Raw genomic sequence first — 17,425 nt, forward strand, 5'->3', positions numbered from 1 at the left:
GACTTTTAAAACTGGATTTTTCTTTAATGTACATTTATAATGTCTGGCTGCCACATGAATTAATAGCCTATGGAAGCAGTATTTGGGAATGGGAAAGATGAGTTATTTTTAGCAGAGTTCTATTTTAGGTGGTTTTTATAAATATACTCCCTGTAATTAATAATCACTATATAATTAGAGAAAAACATCCTTACTTCTCCTTCAAAATAATTAATAATTCCTATTCTCCTTTTAGATTAGTTCAAGGCAGTATCTCAGTTATATTATAGATAATACTCTATGGTCACAACCTGAAGCTCTCTCCACATAGTTCAGGGTCTGTTACATAGAATGAGAACCCTTGGATGGAAATTTCAGGAAATCAGGTTTCAGAACAAAATACAAAAAACCTTTTGTTGCTGTTCTTCAATGAGAATTGTTTAACCAGAGGCTGAATTCTATTGTTAATGATTTCTGGCAGGGGCCATATCATTTTTTATTTACAGCTGTGTGTACAGGAGCCCTGATTTCAATGAAAGGCTAACGGGAAGTCCTTAGAATGGCCTCTCCACACCACCAGAATTCTACACTCTAGCATATGGAGGTGGCTGTCAGCTGGGGCTCCCAGGTCCTGGGTTCTAAGATGTCAGATGACTCTCCCAGCACCAGAGGGACCTGGCATGGCCTCCCAGAGCAGGGAGCAGTGATAGGAGGGCTTGTCCTGTTTTCTGTTTTAGAGCCACTGGCCATGATGGAGCACAGGCTCTGTCAATAGCACAGGTTAGTTCCGTATGGGGAATGGCCCATGGCCCACTCTTCTGCTCCTTACTCCCCTTTCCATCAGCAAAAATGTTTGCAATCCTGTTACAGTCTCATCCCTAATAAAGCAGGCCCTGTATTAATGATTGTAAACTAGCTCATAACTTTGGCTCAAACCTGTTCCCTAAGCATACTGTAAACTGAAATCGGTCAGGCAATAAATATATATTAAGAACCTACTGTGTCAGGCATTGTAGCAGGCATTGAGAATAAAGGGATGGCAAAATAGGAATGATCCTTGCCTTTTAAGATGTTAACAATTCAACAGAGAAGATAGACAATGAACAAGCACTCCAGGAGCGTATGGTGGCAGCCTCTCACCTATGGGGGTAGGGGTTGTGGGAAGGGGGCTTGACAGAGCCAAGGGGGATTTAAGCTGAGACCTGAGGAAGGAGTGGGGATAGGACATGGAAAAGAATGAGTGTTCCAAACAGAGGAAGAACGTTGAAGGCCAGTAGTCAGCAGAGCTATCCGCTTTTGAGGAAGAGGTAGAAGCTGCCCATGGATGGGATAGAGAGGTAGAGAGTCCTGAACACTCAGGCTGGAGAGAGAGGTGGAGGTCTTCCTTCTTCTTGGTGATCGTGTGGTGTAGCCATATTAAATCAGTTATTCTGGGAACAAGGAAAGCACCACCCTAAGCACCATGAAACCACTTACCCCAAAACCAGTATGCATCTCTTCCTTGAGTGAAGCACTGTCCCTGCCCAGATAACCCAGGTGCTGATCTATTCTGGCCACACAGCCTAGAGGTGACCCCGACAGCAGAGCCAGTGACTGTCTCTCTGCTCCATCTTTCTGCAGTTCCTACCAAAGGTTGCTAGGAAGTTGCTACCCTCTCCCAGCGGGGGCCTACTATTGCTGAGGTATGGTGAACACCACAGTTTCCAGGTCCTTCCCCACCACCTGACTCCTGGTACCACCCTGCTGGAATGCTAATAGATAGACTTGATCAGGGACTTTAGTGGGATATGCCCATCTGTCCATGTTGTTCTCTGGGCACAGCATTACCTGGGCACAGCATTACCTGGGATGGACTTTGGAGAGGGGAATGTTAGTGAGATGGCCCATCCTTCCATACTGCTTTATCCTCACTATCCCCTTGGGTATTGACTGGGAATGATATTCTGGAATGACAGATATCATTCCAGCCTCTCTCCTTCACCCCCTACTCCTAGGTTGCATGATGTGGGGGTGGGGAGAGATTGTGTGGATGCAGGCTGTAAACAGTGCAGTCTCCCCCATCTGTAATTAGGGCCCCTGCCACACCTCTGCATCCTTCAGGTTACCACTGGGTGAAGAGAAAGCTTTCTCTGATTCCCACTTTTAGCCATTCTCATGAGCTCTGAGTCTCATGGATATATGTCAGTTTTTGGGCTCTTCCCTCCCCTGTTTCTCAGAGCAGGAAGCTCTGCTGGGCCTTGGCACACATGCCCCCAGGGAATACCTCTAGTTCTGAGTAAAAGGAATCAACCTGGTCACTGAAGAATCTTGGAGGGCACAGGGTGGCCATCCAGCGGCGATCAGAGATAGTAGCAATTTACTCTGGACACCTCATCTGGAAAAAGAAACTGCAGTTTTATGCAGCTGAAAGCAGACTTATTGGGTAGAATTTGAGCCCTAACTAACTGATCATGATGTTAAGAAGTGATGATTTATTGTTTAGGTGTGATCTTAGTGTTAGGGATATATTAAAAATAATCTTCTAGAAAGACAACAAGCAGGGCTGAAATATTAATAAAATGATACACTGTCTAGTAGTTTATTTCAACATCATCTGACAATGGAAGGAAAGTGGGGATATATGAGGTTAGACAAGTTTAGCCATTAGCTCATGATTGTTGAGCCTGGTTGACAGAGACTCAGTGTACACAGGACTTATGATACTATAATCTCTACTTTTGCCTGTGTTTCAAATTTTCCCTACTACATAGTTTTAATGAGCCAACTAATAGAAAGGTTTAAGGTAACTGAAATCCTTTAAAAAGGTATTAATAAATGGCATTTACTGGGTGAATAAAGGCAGAACAAAATCTTCACAACACACATGGAATCCAGCAAACCAAAGATAGCTTTTGGAAGACCTTCTGCTGTGGATTATAGACATGGGAAATATCAGGCTTGGAAAATCAAAATTAGATCACATACAAAGAAGGAAAAAAATCAGTAGAAAGATCTTAAGTAATATATATTCTTTCTTGGCAATGACACTATTAGATTTACCAGATAATCAAGATTTAAAAACAATAACACAAAAACAAACATGTATTCATTTTCTAAAAAGTTTTCAGTCTAGTTCTGCTAGAGGGAAGAAGTATGGTTCCAAGTAACCTCCAGCTCTCCAAAATTGGTTTCTGTGTAAATGAGAGATAATTTGAAACCTCTCAGAATCATTCTTTTTATTCTACAGTTGGCAGGTTTGGCTCAAAAAACAGACATCAGTTTGTTATCGAAAGGATTGGAAATACTCAGTTCTAAATCAATAGTGTAAAAATTCAGGAAGTGGATCCTAACCCTCAAGTGGGCCTCAACCACAAAATGTAAGAGAAAAGGAGAGAATACAGTGAGCTGGTAATTTCATTCTAACTTAGAATTTAGATGCCATCACAATCCAGATTCTCAGTTCAGTAAAAACTGCCAAGGTTTTCATATGACCCTCCACCTGCCACTGAGGAACTGAATCAGGAGACAGACAGGTATTGACCACTTTCGGTAGGATCAGAGCCTAACAATGAACTATTGGGTGCCTTGGGTGCTAAGCATGTCACCAACGACACTGAATATACTTTTCAGCCCTCTCATTATCTTTCCATTTTACAAATAAGGAAACCAAGGCACAGAGATGTTCAGAAAGTCACCTAAAGTCATATAACTAATAAGATGCTAAGTTTGGATTTAAAACTTCTCTGACTACAGAATCCATGTCCATTGTCACCACACAAGCCCATTTTATCAAATACAATGGGGACTATAAAGTAAATCAGAGATTGTTTTCTCTGGCATTGACCAAGTAAACGCACACTCTTTTGTTGATCCATAAAGCAAGTCATCCAATTATGTCCTTCATCCCTCACTACAATTAACCTCTAGTGCTGTGAAATTCCTTTCCTTCCAGAAGCTCATCAGGACTCAAATCTGGGATATATGGCAAAGAGCCACTCTTATATTTAAAAGTAGCCACTTATTTTTCACACTCATACACATGCACATGTGCACACATACATTGATTTTGGTGGGTTGAAAGCCAGAGACTAAAGATAAAAGAATCCCTGAAAAGGATGCCTGTGATAATCAAAAATAACTTCTGATTAGAATTCAAAAGAGAGCCCAATCTAAGGTAAAGCGGACTTAATTTGCCAGAGAAACTATTCATTTCCTGTCCTGGAAGGAAGTACATCTAGACCTGGATGTATGTGAGTAAGATGGCCGCACATGACTTGTGAAAGCAGTGAGAAAGGAGGAACTCTTTTTCAGACAGGGTCCTTCTTAGGAGTAAGAGGCAAGGCCAATCTTTCCCCTGCAAGTTCAAGCTCATTAGCTCCGTGTTGCTAGCCTCATATGTGATCACTAAGATTTATTGTATAATATTTAAGTAGATCCCTATTAACTCTGAAGGACAAGTTATTTGGCAGAAAACTGAATGCAATCCTCCCCCTTTGAGAGATTTAAATACTTGTCTCCCTAACCCCACTGGAAGAACAATCTTGTAGCTAATAATATGCTCTTTGCAAAGATTTACCATAGTGCTTGGCTATTAGAGTCATTAATTAAAAGACATCTTCTCCATGATATAACTTTTGAACTAGCTGATCAGAAGCATTTATTTTTTTTAATTTTATTTATTTATTTATGAGAGACAGAGAGAGAGAGAGAGGCAGAGACACAGGCAGAGAGAGAAGCAGGCTCCATGCAGGGAACCTGATGTGGGACTCGATCCCGGGTCTCCAGGATCAGGCAGGCCCTGGGCTGAAGGTGGCGTTAAACCGCTGAGCCACCCGGGCTGCCCTGATCAGAAGCATTTAAAGGTAAAATAAGGCATCTTATTTTCCAGTTTTTGATACCTATGTGGGTTGACTGCACTAAATCCAATTCAAGAACTCTTTGCTTTGGCTGTATCATATTGTGTATTTCAAACAGATGTTATCTGTTAGGTTTAGTGTTTTGTTGTACTTTGTGATGGGATTTCTCATGAATGATAGTGACCAATTGCTTTTTATGACGCTAGGCCATAAGACATTCTAGGTGTAGGAAGTTTCTTCATTTAATTAAAAACGTGGAAAGGGGATCCCTGGGTGGCGCAGCGGTTTGGCGCCTGCCTTTGGCCCGGGGCGCGATCCTGGAGACCCGGGATCGAATCCCACGTCGGGCTCCCGGTGCATGGAGCCTGCTTCTCCCTCTGCCTGTCTCTGCCTCTCTCTCTCTCTCTGTGTGACTATAGTGAATAAATAAATAAAATCTTAAAAAAAAAAAAAAAACATGGAAAGGACAAATAATGGTCTACACTCACGTTCTCCCTCACAAATACTTCACAGTCTTATGAGGTGAGTGGCAAAAATGAGTAATACATAATTTCAGTGAAGGAATTCAAGTTTGTGCATTTTTTTCTTGAATTAAAACAGAATCATGTTTTTTCTTCTGTAATCACTCTTGCTAGCTTGAATTTTAATTCTGGATTTTGATTAATTTTACATGATAAAATTCCAGTTCAAAGTGGCCTAAATAAGAAAAGGAATTTATTAGTTAACATAACTGAAGAGTCTTAGAGTAGTAACATCTTCAGATATGGCTTGAGCAAGATGCTAAAACAGTGTCACGTGGACTTTTACTCTCTTAGCCTTCTTTGCTTTCCTTTATGGTGAGTTCCTTCCCAGGTAGGCTCTCCCCATGAAGTAACAAAACAGCTCACCCTATCACTTAGCAACACCAACAGAAATTAAACCTTTCCTTCCCAGTATCCTAAAAAACTCTGGGATTGAATCTCACTGTATCACTGGGGTCACTTCTCCATTTCTGCCTCTGGGTTGGGGGTGGGAAGATAAAATATGTTGATTTGTTAGATCAATCACTCCCCTGGAGAGGAGGAATGGGGCAGGTAGTGGGTCATACTCAATGATGTGGGCAGAGAGCAAGATGATTGCTGAAATACAAAATGAGATGCTGGTTCTAGAAAGAAAAATGAGAACCAAGCAGACAAAACAAAGATCAGTCAACTTCATGCAACAACGTGGAATGTCAGAAAAAGCATTTGTCCACTACACCTAACAGACAAACCTATGTTGTTTCCTGTTCTTACATGGCAATACCAGCAAGTACATTGTGGTGGTAATGTGAATTATAATCCCATAAATCTTAACAATTTATCTTCTCATTTTATTGACAGATAAATTTTGAATAAGGAAGATAGAAAGAGAAAATGCAGAGAGAGTAAGTACTATATCCACATCCATATTGACTTTGATGCCATTATGGTAAACTTTGCTTAAATTTGCATCCAGATTTTTTTTAAGCCTCATCTATTATACATGTGAAAACAGATAAAGATATGAGAGCTGCTTGCTCCAAGACCTTTGAAGAATGAATTTTATGGTAGCCCATCTTTATAGGAGGAGAACCTCTAATCCACTGAAAAAACATTCTGGTTGCTTTAATTTATGTTGTTTGGGTTTATTTTGGAATTGTTCCCTCAGACTTCCAACTGATATCAGCATATCCTGTAGAAATTGCTAACAATGTTATTGATGTCAACAATACAATTTGCAGAAAACCTATGAGGGTAGGAATGAATGACTTGCATTGCTTTATACATTCAATTGCCTTTTAGTGCCACAACATAATTCTAACTTAAGATTGTCATAGAATAAGATAGTTGATGTAGGACATTTTTCTAGCTACTTGTTTAAATTATGTATTACTTTGACACATTTTTCTAAAGTGCATTATTTTATTTAGTAGCTTAACATAGGTATATGGGCCACAGATAAAAATATCAACTAAATTAGCATGTCAAAAATCGGCAGTCTCAGGTCTTAGAATTTACTGGGGTTTGAATGGATTTTTAGCTAATGTATTAAGAGGTCTTCAAACTCTAACAGAATTGGAGTTGTGTCTGCTGTGTCTTCCAGAGGGTCAACTAGCTTCTTAATGCTATAAAGGTATCTTTCTCATTGCAGTTTCCAACCTGTGCTAGAAGGAGTAACAAACAGCTTGTTAGAATTTATCTAAGAGTACATAGACCTCTATGTGATAATTTAAGGAGCTCTGCAGTAAGGTACAACAGTTTCAGTGGCAGTGTCTGTTAAGGTCCATAGGATTCATAAATGATCTATCACTTTTTCACTTCACGTTTCTTGTGAAATTCAAATGAAATAATCTGAAAGTTTTTTGTAAACTATGAAACAATATCCAAAAATTAAATGGTGTTGGTACTATTTTTCCATCAACTTGAAGATTGTATTTGTTGCTGAAAATCATCCAAATTCTTTGTTTTTTTTTTCCTTCCTGTAGCCTTAAGAGATAAATCAAAACAAGTAATGCTTTGTTTTATTCAATCATGTTTTGATTTGCATTTGATTTTTCCAAAGTCCAACTTCTAGTTTGCTTTTGGATTTGCTTTGAGGGATTGAGTTACATATTCTCTAACATTTTGGAAGTGTTGGGAATGAATATTTGCTCAGAGGATCTTGGGGAAAGGTTTAAAGCATTTTAATAAGTAGATTTGACTAATCTAGGGAATCTATTTCCCATATCATCTAATAAAGGGCCAAGGAGTGAAGTATGGATAGGGAATATAAAAGGCCTCTTTGAGATCAGCCCTTTCTTTGTTGGGTAGATTCAGGGTATGCCTGATTGCCAAGTTTAGCAAATAAAGTAAAATACTGGTTAAATTTGATTTTCATACGAACATGAATAAATTTTTAGTGTAAGTACTGCCAAATGTTATGTCCTGTACTTTATCTGGCAACTGTAGGTAAGACACGGCTTTTAAGATTCTTAAAAGACTCCTAATCTACTTGAAAGGGACTATAGTAGTCTTAACAAAACTGTAACCTTCAGGTGATCTTTACCCAAAAGTGAGATACTTTTTGCCACCTATAAAACAATTCTCTAGGTTGACCAGGGTCATCTGGGATGTTCTCATTTAGTGTCTCTCATGTAGGTGAAATTATATGGCTGCGGGGCTGGAGTGGTCTAAAGACCCAACTAAGCTAAAGATCCAAGACCTCACTTAGATAACTGGCTATTGACTGGGAGCTCAGCTGACACTATTGATTAAAGTCTCTGCACATGGCCAATCCTCATGGCTTATGGTGCTTCTGGCATGGTGGCTGTGATCCAACAAACAGCTCAAGAATGAGTGTTTCAAGAGCTAAATCTTTTGCTTTTGCCTTCAAAATAAGCAAACTCAGCGATATTATTGATACCACCAGCACTCATGTTTTAGAGATGTCCAATATTGTTATAGCAGATGTTGCATGGCTTCTGCTCTTTAGGAACACATTTCCTTCGATAAATACAAATAGAAAGATAGAAGAGAGGTCAAAGAGTAGCAGGAAATGATTGAACAAAGGAGCAAAGGACAGGCGTGGAGGCAAGTTATAGACAGAGAAGTGAGCCTCAGATCAGGGTACTAGATAAAGTGGGAAAGCTATGGATTACACTGGATTGATATACGGATCATCTAGGAAAATTCTGAGGATATAGAAAGCTGGGTTAAGAAATACGTTGACTTCTGAGGAAGAAAAACTGAGAAACTTAAATACAGTAAAAAAAAAAAACTGTCCCCCAATTTTTTATACTTTAGACCCTAGAAGGGACTAAACTATGGTAAGTTTGTGGTTTATCCTTTCTTAAAGAAAATAAAATTTTGATTTTATTTACACACTTTTCCAATTTAAGTCTATGTCTAGTCACTTTAAAATAAAAGGCTACTTTCACTTAAATGTACTAAAAATATTAATTTAACCATAGAAACTTGCCTCTAACACAGATCTTGGTTTATATCTTGAATTACAACATTCAGTGCACTGCTGTTTTCCTTCCTTATTTCATGAATGTCCCAAGTATAAGCTGAGAGTCCCAAAGGCATTCGGGAGCTTGAGTGAGTCTAATTCCCCTCTATCAGAGTTTCTAATCACAAGTTCTTGACATGCTTAAGATACAATGTGTGTACAGACAATGTTTGATTGAGGATCCCTATAATTGTAGGTTAGCCCCAGAGGTCTCTTTGGTTAAATAAATATTAGGTCTGTTAGAATGCTACCTTTCCCAACCATAACACAGCTGCCTGCTGAGCAGAACAGTTGGTAGATAGGAAAGTAGTGAGTAAGAATATGTTCTGCCTGTTGCTATGAAATGTGAAAGGAGGTAGCTGATAGCTTGACTTGTCCTGAGAGACTGCAGAATAGAAAGGTCAAGCAACTCAGTTGTACATTTGGTGTAAAATGCAACTGAGTTGTTTGTGAAAGGCAAGCCCAGAGGGAGACTGTAACAAGAGGGAGAAATGAGATCACACTGTCCAGCCAGTGACTGAAGAATCAGGCTATGATCTTTGGGTCTGTCACTGTATCAGAAAACAGGACATTTCACCAACAGCATTCAGTAACTGACCTGGAAAGCCATTGAGTAGGGAGGGAAAACTAATGGGAGTGTACATTTCATCCCAATCAGAGTATAAGTGGCCCCGGGAAAAGCAAAATAAAGCTAGTGGTCATCAGTCAGCAATATACGAGTCCTGTTGATGTGGCTCAGCCATGAGTAACTAGAAGAAAGTTTTATTTGGAAAAATGAGCTTAGGAACGCAAATGAGTTAAGGTGATAAAAGGGGAATAAGCAGTTTGACTCTACATGGCATAAAGGTTAAGACTAACCTAACATAGCATTTCTAAATAGCCTTGGAGGCAGACAGTAATACCTGAATATTTAGTCTTTAGTCTCCTTCTCTAAGAACTAGTCTTGACATTGGAGACATTAGATAATGTTGGAAATTTGCAGTGGATCTTGACTACATGAACTGTTGCTTTAACCTTGTCATATCATCATTGTGGCAGAAACACAAAAGTGGTTCATTTGTAGGTATTTCAAACATCAGTTACTTGTCCTCCCTCACTTAAAGAAAAACAACTCCTAGAGGGTTACCTAACACACTTCAGACAGTGTCTTTGTTTATCTTCCAGTGAAGATCAAAAACTCTTCATTCCTAGGTGTTAGAGGCTGGCTTATGATAACTAGCTATATTTGCAGCCATGGGAAACCAAATCCTAGCATCCTCCAAGGAGTCATTCTGATCATACTTTTCCTCACCTCAGATGACCACTTTAACGCAGAGGGAAGGATACCACTTCTCTGTCTTTCCTCTGCAAGAGTAGTTCAGCAGCTCCATTAAGGTATTCGGATTTCCAAATATCAGATTCCATGAAGCGGCTTTTCAGGTTGGAACTCCACAGAGCAGAGGCAGGTTAGTTGACACTTCTGAGTTTGAGAGGAAAATGGAATGAAGCACATCACAACAGAAAGAAGATGTACCACGATCCTTTTTAAGACAGCTTACGGCCACGTGAATCACTGAAACTTCACTGAGCATCACAATTACTTCCTAATCAAATTTACCCATGGGTAACCCTCAAAACATTGAAGCACTGGGACAGCCTGAGCCCTGAATGAATGCTGGGGCTTGAAGGTCCCACTATGTGCCAGGTGTTAACCCTTGAGGTGATGGATTCAGGTGTCTAGATGTTCCTGGGCAGAGGCCGGCATTGGGCACCAGTGTGGCTTGCACGAGTATTTCAACATTCTAGCTGTGGTGCTGTCTCTGCATACACCTGCATCCCATCATCCCTGCATATAGCCTGTGCCTCTCTCTAAATGGTCTAAGACACAACAGAAAACAAATATCAGATGATCTTAATTTTGTACCTGCTGTGTTTCTTATGCAATTATGTAGTTAACTGCATTGTTTTCCTTGTGTGAAACAATCTTTCCCACCTTCAGTCAAGATATCATGAAAACAGTGATTGTGAAAGCTTCCTGAAGGAAGGAATCTATCATCTAAAAATATCGTAATTACTACTCTCTAGTATTGTCTTTGAAAGATTCTTAAAGAATTTTTGTCATGTAACTTTCCTGACACAGTCATTAAAAATGCACATACTTAGCTGGATTCAGATTTGAAAGTTATAACTACTGCCACCCTCCTTCTCATTATTATTAGCATATTGTACTGGTGTTATTTAGAGAATATTCTAAAGGAAAGTTTAGGCTCAATATTTTTCACTGTCCCTAAGCCAAATATCTTTGAATGAGTCAGAAATATACTCTTATGTTTGTTGGTTTTACCACAATTAAAAAATGAATGATGGGCAGCCCAGATGGCTTAGTGGTTTAGAGCTGCCTTCAGCCCAGGGCGTGATCCTGGAGACCCAAGATGGAGTCCCACGTCAGGCTCCCTGCATGGAGCCTGCTTCTTCCTCTGCCTGTGTCTCTGCCTTTCTTTCTCTCTGTGTCTCTCATGAATAAATAAATAAAATCTTTAAAAAAAATGAATGATGTTGGCAGTTTAGGGTTAGAGTAAATAAGAAATCCAGGGACTTTCAATAGAAGGACTTTTAAATAGAAGGACATACACACACACACACACACACACACACACACACATACACACATACACAGATACCTGTATATTAACTGAGATGTGACTTGTAAGTATCAAAACCATATTACCTTGACTAATGGATAAGAAAAAATATACTCTATCATATCATCAGGAATATCTGAGGACATAGTACAGTTGTCACAGCTAGGCAACTTCCTCAGTAGAATAAGATGAGACTAACACATTAGCATTAGCACCAAAACCTAAACCTTTAGTTGATAAAGGAATGAAAAAATAAAACATGTACTGAAGAAGATAAACCTGTTTATCTCATCACTTAGAAGAGGTTTCAGAGGGAAGAATCAGTTGTGGAATTGGGTGAGCAGAGGACGATTTATGGAAGTTCACTTATAATCTCATCTGTGGTACTAGCCAAAAACAAAGCATGAGTGACTTTACCTTAGAGTAGAACAAAAAGCCCTCTTGAATGCATATTGAGCTTCAAAACAAAGAGCAATGTAACAGGTGGCTACTAGATAAAAGTCTCCTGAAAGAACATTGTCATTAAAAATAACCTGAAGAGTATTTTAAGTACAGTGTACAGTCACTTAAGGAAGGTAACAGAGCCATTGACAAAGAATGACAGGGATGCTCAGCAAGTAACTGCTTGGAATTGCAGTGCACCTGTTTTACATAGAGGCTAAAAAAAAAGTTTCAATGAAGGGTAGAATTCATCTCCCATTCTAATTTTACCGTCATAATAGCAGCCATGCTGCCACTCAGAAATCTGCTACTGCTTCTGCATTGTTTACACCTGCCTGGGGTGGGATGGTGCACAGTCAGAAGTAACATTTTGCCAGTAAGTCCCAAAACAAAGTTTCTGTCAAAGAGGATCAGCTGGTGTGGAGGAGCAGACACAGAGGAAAGAAGCAAGTGTTGGAATCTGCATTGAGAAAGGTCCTTTTGGGATCCCTGGGTGGCGCAGCAGTTTGGCGCCTGCCTTTGGCCCAGGGCGCGATCCTGGAGACCCGGGATCGAATCCCACGTCGGGCTCCCAGTGCATGGAGCCTGCTTCTCCCTCTGCCTATGTCTCTGCTTCTCTCTCTCTCACTGTGTGCCTATCATAAATAAATAAAATTAAAAAAAAAAGAGAGAAAGGTCCTTTTAATACAGCCCATCTCTAGCTGAGCCTGTCTTGTGCCACACAGCAAACAGCTTTTGGGGTTTTGAGAATCTGAGCTTGAATCAGGATGCAAGATTTCAATTCTGTTTACATCATCTATTTCCTCCACAACCTGGACAAATAATGTCTTCCACAGCTCCACTTACCCGTCTTAAAATGAAGATAAGGTACATGTTTTTCCACTTTAAGTTATAACCAGGAGGTGCTTAGACAGAGTCTCTTAGGAGACTAAACGTAACACAAGATGCATTGTAGACTCTAGCGGCATTGAGCTGTATTTTCACTGAAGTAAATTCAAAAGACACACTTGGGATGACCCATAAGCCCATATATACACAAGATACAACATAATTCCTTGACTGTCATTCATTTTGTGCATCCTATTAAAAAGCAGTTTTCAAAAGCAGGGAATGATAATCATGTAATTCTCTGTCTCAGGTATATACTGTAATAATACAATTTTTTAGCAGTAACCATGGTTTACCAAGTCCAGTTTTAAGTACTTTACACATATTACCCATTAATCTGCCCAATAACCCCTGGTTAATACTACTTTCACCCCCTCTTTATATTTAGGCAAAGAAGAGAGAATAGGTAAGTAAGTTGCCCTAGGTGGACTGGTTTTCTCCTGCTGTATAACAAATCTGCACGAACTCAACAGCTGGAGATAATACACATTTATTAACTCACAGTTTCTATCAGTCAAGAGTCCAGGCATGCCCTAGTGTTCCTTTCTCACAGTTTGCTTGCAAGTCTGCACGGAGATGTCGGAGATGTCGGCCTGGCTGCTTGCCCATCCCCAGGCTCAGCTGGGGAAGAATCTGCTTCCAAGCTCATGCAAGTGGTTGACTGAAATGCTCTCCTTGCAGCTGCAGGATAGAGGACCGCCCCCCCCTTTGCTGGCTGTTGGCCACCTTTAGGTCCTAGAGGCCACCTGAAGTATCTTGCTGTGTACTTAGTACCTTGGCTACTTAGATCACCAAACCCACAAGGAGAGCCTCTCACCTCAGGGAAGAATCAGTCCCTCCTTTAAGGGCTGTTCACCTAATAAAGTTGGGCCCTACTAGGAGTATTCTTCCTTTTAACTCAGAATCAACCAATGTGAGACATTAATTGTATCTGCAAAATCTCTTCACCTTTGTTGCCTTCTGCCAGCGGGAAGTAAGTCACAAGTCCCACTCTCATTCAAGAGGAAGGGATCACACAAAGGTGCAAACAACAGGAAGTGAAAATGTGCAAACAACAGGAAGTGAAAATGATTGAGGGTCACCCTAGGGTCTGTCTGCCACAGTAGATCAGTGCTCCTCAATCTTTAACACACATACAAATCATCTGGCATTCGTGCTAAATGCAGATTATGATTCAGTAGGTCTGGGATGGGGCTGAGAGTCTGCACTTCCAAGCTGCCAGGTGTTGCCGATGCTACTGGCTGGTCTAGGGACCAGGCAGACCCACAAAGCTCGGGGTAGGAACCAGCAGCTTAAGCTCCTAGCCCCCCTGCTCTTAACCACTTCACTAGTCAAATCTTCCAGAATGCACTATGGTTGTTATCAATAATGGGTCTAGTTTTATTTTTGTCCCACATTCATCCTTGGAACCCTAAGCTATTCAATGTAGTTGACATCTCATTGCCTTTTTTTTGCGTTTACGTGATTTACAGAACAAAACTTTACATGAGCAACCCGACCTTCAAGTCGAAGCTTCAGGCATGCTCCAGCTGGTCCGAATGCCCTCCAGCCCCTTCCTCAGAGGAGACAGGTGCCCCAGTTAAGGGTGATACCCTGGGGAGGGGATTTTGCCTGTTTTGGGGATTCCACCTTTTGCCTGCTGAGGAATATTGTATTACTGTAGATTCTCAACCATCACCCCTCCCAATAAGATTATTTTTGTTTTATAAATTGGACCTCCATAGACATGCTCACTTGACTGAAGTGTTTCATCAGAGAAACCTTTTCCTTGTAAGGAAAAGGAAAGGAAATACAGGTTTTAAACATTCCTTGTTTTTTTTTTTTCTTTTTCATTCCTTGCTTTTGAAGAGAATATTTACTTTAAAGGTGACAGGATTTAAGACATGTACTTACCTACAAATAACTCTCCCTGGATTTTAGGGAGAGTAAAGAAGAGAGTAAAGAAAGCTTGAACAAAACTTTCTCTTTTAGCAGTCTCTCCCTGACAGGAAACTGTTATCTACCTTCTTTTAAAAATGCTTAGATCCTTAGACTTAAATTTAGCTCTCAGGCACCCTCTCCTTTCTCCCCCTGGGGTACAAGTGGTGTTAAATGACAGATGTTAAACAAGATATCTCCCCACACAGCTTCTTTTGACTCTTTGAATAAGTGCCAAACTCTACTTAAAAAAAAAAAAAAAAAACCCCGAAGCCTGTCAGAGGGCTTTGAAATTAACATAACTCAGACCTCCTGCCAGTGTCCTAAACTTAAAATAGTGAATTACCAATTGTCTGCCAGTTAGCTGCAAGGCTTCCAAAGCCAAGCCACTGTTCCAAGATTGGAGCATGCCTCCAACGCTTATGGCACTGGGAAAATGAAGGCCGAAGGACTATGATAAATGCTTCCTTGTAAAACCCCACATTGAAAAGCTGAAATCCTACCACAGATGCTAACCACAATGAGATCATCACTCCCCACATCTTTTGAGCTGCGCTAACAGCTTTACATTCCAGGCCCCATTTAATTTGCACAACAAACTTGTTAAATTTCCACTTCCCACTTGGACAGGGGTCTCAGGCAGAGAAAAGTTAGGTAATACACCCCAGGTCACACGGCTAGCTGGTGGCTGGACTGAGCTGGATCCCAAGTCAGCCTCCTAATGCAGACAGAGAACAAGCACAACGGGAAGCTAAAGAAAAGTGAGAGAACACCATGCAAGAGGACATTAGTGGATGGAATGGTGGCCGCCCCCCACTGGATGGCCCACAACCTAACCCCCAGAATTTGTGAATATGATGTCATTTTAAAGAGTCTTTGCTGATGTAATCAATTTGAGTATCTCAAGATCCTCCTGGATTATCTGGGAGGGCCCTAACTAAACCCAATGACAAGTGTCCTTACATCAGAAAAGGGCTGAGGGGAATCTGACGCAGACAGAAGAGGAAAAGACACAGACTGGAAGGTGACCACACAGAGGGAGAGGCAGAGGCTGGAGCGCCGCTGCCGCAAGCCCAGGAAGCCGGGAGCCACCAGAAGCTGGAGAGGCAAGAAAAGACTCTTCCCTGTCAAGGTCGTGGCCATCTGCTCCCTCAGCACAGCACAACAATTCAGACTCGGAGAACGGAAACCTTAGGTTAACCAGTTGTGGAGACCTGGGCGCCTGAATCTCTGACTGGATTAGGGACCCCGAGAGGGCGCAGACACTACCTCATTCGTCTCTGAACCTCCAACATCCGCAATATTTATGTGCGGCTCCATGAACGTTCATTGACTAGGACCACAGAAAGAGCTGGAAGTCTGGCAAGCAGAGGCGGTAAAGGCTGTAGGCCTGAAACCATCCGAAGCGCCGCAAGGACGGCATGGGCAAGTCGCTCTCTCCGACGAGGGCCGCGTGCGGCTGCAGGTGCGCAGGCGTGTGTGCGTGCAGGTGCGCATGCGCGGCTCTTCCGCAGGCCTGAGGAGGCGAAGCGCCAGGCGGCCCGCTCTCCTGTGGGGGATGTGGCGGCGCCCTGGGGAGATTCCGAGCTACCGTTTTCAGCCCTCGTGTAAACAAAACGTAGTCATGGAAATGGACACGTTTCCGTAAAATCTGATATGGAGAAAAAAGAAATCTGAGGTCCAGGGAAGCCCAGGTGGCTCAGTGGTGTAGCTCCTGCCTTCAGCCTGGAGCATGATCCTGGAGACCTGGGATCGAGTCCCACGTGGGGCTCCCTGCATGGGGCATGCTTCTCCCTCTGCCTCTCTCTCTGTGTCTTTCATGAATAATAAAAATAATCTTTAAAAAAAAAGAAAGAAATCTGAGGCCCTCCTACTCTCCACTCTTTCATTGTTTTATTTTTAATTTATTTTTCAAGTCAGTGCATTATTAACACACCCGGGGATGCAGCCCTGTCTCCCCCCGCGGTCACCCCGGGGCTCGCCCTTGTGCGCGGTTCTCAGCGCTCGGGGTGCGTCAGTACGTGCAGCGGGCGAGGAGCTGTCTTCATGGCCTCCCAGGCGGCTGCGCTGGGAAGTCGCGGCCCCGCGCGCCGACAGGCTCGGGCAAAGACTTGGAGGGACGGCAGCCAAGCAGCTCTCTCCCTCCTGCCACACTTGTAATTAGGCTTTTCTGGAAGCTTTTAGAGTTTCTTTCTGGATACGGGAGCAAATGTGAACATATACTCTTACGTTCTCTTTGTCTTGAAAGCATATTGTACTATGTCTTGCTTTTTAAATTTAATGTATCTTGGAGCTTTTTTAAATATATGTTTATAAGATTTTATGTATTTATTCATGAGAGTCACAGAGAGAGAGAGGCAGAGACACAGACAGAGGGAGAAGCGGGCTCCATGCAGGGAGCCGATCGCGGGACTCGATCCCGGGTCTGCAGGATCATGCCCTGGGCTGAAGGCAGCGCTACTAAAATGCTGAGCCACGCGGGCTGCCCCTATCTCGGAGCTTTTTATCAGATAACTTTCTTGACCGGAAAGTTTCCCTGTTATCTCTTTTTGGACTACTGACTAGAACATCCTTATTTGTGTGGATACAATGATGTATTTAATTGTTTCCTTATGATAGACATTTAGGTTGTTTTTAATCCTTCACTGTTCTGAAAAATGCGGTAATGCATAATTTTGTACAAATATCATTTGACTCTCTTGGATAATTTCCCGGAAGAGGTATTTCTGGGTCAAAGCTATATAAATGAGTGAT

General features: G+C 41.5%; 1 long non-coding RNA gene across 2 annotated transcripts in view; it reads right to left on the minus strand.

The window, feature by feature from the left end:
* The window catches only part of LOC121498865, a 48,378-nt gene that overhangs the window by 7,984 nt on the left and 22,969 nt on the right, over positions 1–17,425 (minus strand). The window contains exons 1-2 of one of the 2 annotated variants that reach the window (XR_005989933.1): positions 13,257–16,313; positions 10,096–10,263 (exon numbers count right to left, since the gene is read on the minus strand). This is a non-coding gene — a long non-coding RNA (uncharacterized LOC121498865). Of the gene's footprint in view, positions 1–10,095; positions 10,264–13,256; positions 16,314–17,425 lie in introns of those variants that run through there. The other variant, XR_005989932.1, reaches the window with a different exon arrangement.

This window comes from Vulpes lagopus, chromosome 9, assembly GCF_018345385.1.
Source record: "Vulpes lagopus strain Blue_001 chromosome 9, ASM1834538v1, whole genome shotgun sequence".
Classification (NCBI taxonomy): Eukaryota; Metazoa; Chordata; class Mammalia; order Carnivora; family Canidae; genus Vulpes; species Vulpes lagopus.